This window comes from Lycium barbarum, chromosome 10 (genome assembly GCF_019175385.1).
Source record: "Lycium barbarum isolate Lr01 chromosome 10, ASM1917538v2, whole genome shotgun sequence".
Classification (NCBI taxonomy): Eukaryota; Viridiplantae; Streptophyta; class Magnoliopsida; order Solanales; family Solanaceae; genus Lycium; species Lycium barbarum.
The window spans coordinates 11,664,875-11,669,308 of record NC_083346.1 but is presented as its reverse complement, the minus strand read 5'-3'; positions in this window follow the sequence as shown (position 1 = coordinate 11,669,308).

The window sequence follows — 4,434 nt, the reverse complement described above, 5'->3', positions numbered from 1 at the left end:
CATGCAAAGCATTTTTTAAGGCAGTTATGCAATGCACGTGCAATGCATTTGAAAGCAGTATTGCAACATATGGGCAGTGTATTTGAAAGCATTTATGCAGAGCATTTGAAAGCAGTGATGCAATGCATGTGCAGTGCATTTGAAAGCATTTATGCAGAGCATTCGAAAGCGGTGGTGCAATGCATGTGCCGTGCATTTGAAAGCATTTATGCAGAGCATTTGAAAGTGGTAGTGCTATGCGTGTGCAGTGCATTTCAAAACAGCAGTGCGATTCATGTGCGGTGCGTTCGAAAGCAAGTGCATTTGCAGAGCATTTGAAAGTAGTAGTGCAATGCATGTGCGGTGCGTTTGAAAGCATTTGTGGAGGGAATTTGAAAGCGGTAGTACTATGCGTGTGCAGTGCATTTGAAAGCATTTATGCGGAGCATTTGAAAGCAGTAGAAAATATTTGTGCGTCGATACATTTGAAAAATCATTTGTAAGACTTAAGCATTAATTTATCGTAAATTTCGAGAATTATTGACAATTGAGGGGCATAATTTCTCCTAAATGTTATAAGAAAACTCAAACCGTTCGACGCATAGTCCTTGCAAAGCTGTAAACATTACATATTTTCAGCTTCCGCAATTTGAAAACCTGTACTCAAAGAAAATTTGTAAGTTTCGGGGGAGGTTAATTCGCGTTGACTTTGAAGATCCAGTTCTTGATGCTTCATGCTTCCAGCTTTGTCTGGACTTGTAAACTCCGCCTATTTCTAAGCCTTGGCCAATTAATAAAACTATTCGATTAAAAATCATATCATTTCAAAAGGAATTATGCATAAATTATGGTAAATATGTATATAGTGATAAATAATTTCTGCCGAACTTGAAACTGTGACACATTGTGAAACAAAGCGAACGTCCTTTCTCCAAAGTCTTTCCTTTGTCTGATGACTCTGTTGACCACATACTCTTTCATGTCTCTCGATGTCGTTTTGTAATGATACCCTTAAAATTGTCCCAGTTTCTGGCATAGGAGGATATTGAACTTTCATCATGACGAGACCGAGCCTTATATAGGCTGCCTACGTATCCCACCAAGGGAATCAGGTCAAGCGTAGTTCAAAACATACAAGGAAAAATAAAATTTGAGTTTTCTAATAATGTGACCGAAGCCTATGTAGGCCACCTACGTATCCCACCGTGGGAATCAAGTTAGGCATAGTTCATGTTACAAACAAATGGAAATTTTTAGAAATTTCTAGCTTAAAAGACCAAACTCGATATAGGTTTCTTACGTATCCCACCGAGGGAATGTAGTTTTCATTACAAAGAAAGACATTACAGGATATTACATATAAAATAAATGAAAAGCTCCTAAATGTAGTATCTCTTGACGGCATCTGCATTGATAGCTTTCGGCCATACTTCGCCATCCATTTCTGCTAGAATTAGTGCTCATCCAGTCAGTACTCGATGAACTATGTAAGGCCCTTGCCAGTTAGGTGCAAATTTTCCCTTAGCTTCATTTTGGTGTGAGAATATGCATTTCAGCACCAATTGCCCCGGTTTGAATTGCCTCGGTCTTACCTTCTTATTGAAAGTTTTGTCCATTCTGTTCTGATAAAGTTGTCCATGACAAACTGCATTCATCCTCTTTTCATCAATGAGCATCAACTGTTCATATCGATTTTGTATCCACTTGGCATCGCTCAACTCAGCTTCTTGGATAATTCTCAAAGATGGTATCTCTACCTCTGCAGGTAACACAACCTCTGTCCCATAGACCAAAAGATAAGGCGTGGCCCCAGTTGAAGTCCTTACAGTGGTGCGATAACCGAGAAGGGTCAATGTCATTTTTCGTGCCATTGTCTATAATTATCAATCATCTTCCGCAGTATTCTCTTGATGTTTTTGTTGACTGTTTCAACTGCTCCATTCATCTGAGGTATGTATGGAGTGGAATTTCGGTGAGTAATCTTAAATGTTTCGCAAATCTCACGCATCAGACCACTATTAAAATTAGCTCAATTATCTGTTATAATTGACTCAGGGATTCCAAATCGGCAAATGATGTTATTGCGAACAAAGTCTACCACTACCTTCTTCGTCACTGACTTGTACGAAGATGCTTCCACCCATTTTGTGAAGTAGTCAATTGCTACCAAAATGAACCTATGTCCATTTGACGCGACAGGCTCGATAGGACCAATGATATCCATGCCCCAAGCTGCGAATGGCCAAGGAGAACTCGTCACATTTAACTCATTTGGTGGGACTCGAATCCAATCACCATGAATCTGACATTGGTGACACTTTTGCACAAAATGAATGCAGTCTGTTTCCATAGTCATCCAGAAATAGCCAGCTCGTAGAATTTTCTTAGCCAGAGTAAAACCATTCATATGAGGCCAAAACATACTGCCATGCACTTCTTCAATTAACTTGACCGCTTCTTTGGCATCAACACACCTTAACAATCCTAAATCTGGAGTCCTCCTATAAAGGATTTCTCTAATTAGGAAAAAGTGGTTTGCTAATCTTCGAAGTGTTCTCTTCTGAACACTGGTTATGCCTTCTGGATAGTCTCCTGCCTTGAGATACTTCTTAATGTCATAGTACCAAGGTTCTCCATCAGGTTCTTTATCTACATGGAAACTATAGGCTTGATGATCTTGCACATTCACCTTAATAGGATCTATGTAATTCTTGTCCGGGTGCTGAATCATAGAGGACAAGGTTGCCAAAGCATCAGCAAACTCATTTTGAGCCCTTGGGACATGTTTGAATTCCACCTTGATAAATCTCTTACACAAATCTTTCACGCAATGCCGGTACGGAAGTATCTTCACGTTCTTAGTGGTCCATTCGCCTTGTACTTGATGAACCAATAAGTCAGAATCACCTATAACCAATAATTTTTGTATGTTCATATCAACGGCCATTCTGAGTCCAAGAATAGAAGCCTCATATTCTGCCATATTGTTGGTGCACGGAAACCTGAGCTTTGCTGAAATTGGATAATGCTGGCCTGACTTCAAAACTAAGACTGCTCCAACACCAACTCCTTTGGAGTTTGCAGCCGCATCAAAGAACATTCTCCACCCTGGATATTCCTCTGAGATATCTTCTCCGACAAAAAACACCTCTTCATCCGGGAAATAAGTCTTAAGGGGCATGTATTCTTCATCTACGGGATTTTCAGCAAGATGATCGGCTATTGCCTGCCCTTTGACAGCCTTTTGGGTAACATACACAATATCAAACTCACTTAGCAAAATTTTCCATTTGGCTAACTTCCCAGTAAGCATAGGCTTCTGAAAGATATACTTGAGTGGATCCATCCTTGAGATGAGATAAGTAGTATATGCAGACAGGTAATGTCTCAACTTTTTGCAACCCAAGTCAAGGCACAACAAGTGCGTTCCAACAAAATATATTGGGCCTCGTAAGGCGTGAACTTCTTGCTCAAATAGTATATTGCTTGCTCCTTCTTTCCCGTTTCATCATGTTGTCCCAACACACATCCAAATGCATTCGCTGTCACAGACAAATACAATAACAAAGGTCTTCCGGCTTCTGGAGGCACCAAAACAGGCGGATTAGACAAATACTTTTTAATTCTATCAAAAGCTCGTTGGCAATCTTCCGTCCATTTGGTAGCAGCATCTTTCTTCAATAACTTGATTATTGGCTCACATATTACTGTCGATTGTGCTATGAACCGACTAATGTAGTTGAGACGACCGAGGAAACTCATCATGTCCTTTCGACTCTTTGGGGAAGGCAAGTCTTGAATAGCCTTTATCTTCGAAGGGTCCAATTCTATGCCCCTCCTACTCACAATAAAACCTAACAGCTTCCCAGCGGGAACACCAAATGCACATTTTGCGGGATTTAATTTCAAATTGTATCGCCTCAACCTGTCAAAGAACTTCTTCAAATCCGTCAAGTGATCTGAACTCTTTCGAGATTTGATGATGATATCGTCCACATAAACTTCAATCTCCTTATGGATCATGTCATGAAAAATGGTTGTCATGGCTCTCATATAGGTGGCACCTGCATTCTTGAGTCCAAAAGGCATCACTCGATAATAGTATACTCCCCAAGGTGTGATGAATGTCGTTTTCTCAGCGTCTTCTTCATCCATCAGAATTTGGTGGTACCCTGCGAAGCAATCAACGAATGACTGCAACTCATGCTTCGTACAATTATCAATAAGTATGTGAATATTTGGGAGGGGGAAATAATCTTTCGGGCTAGCCTTGTTGAGATCCCGATAATCCACGCATACCTTGACTTTGCCATCCTTATTTGGTACAGGCACGATATTGGCTAGCCAAGTGGGATACCTTGTAGCTCGAATGACCTTTGCATTTAATTGCTTGGAGACTTCTTCCTTGACTTTTAAACTCAAATCCGGCTTAATATTTCTTTTCTTTTGTTTCAC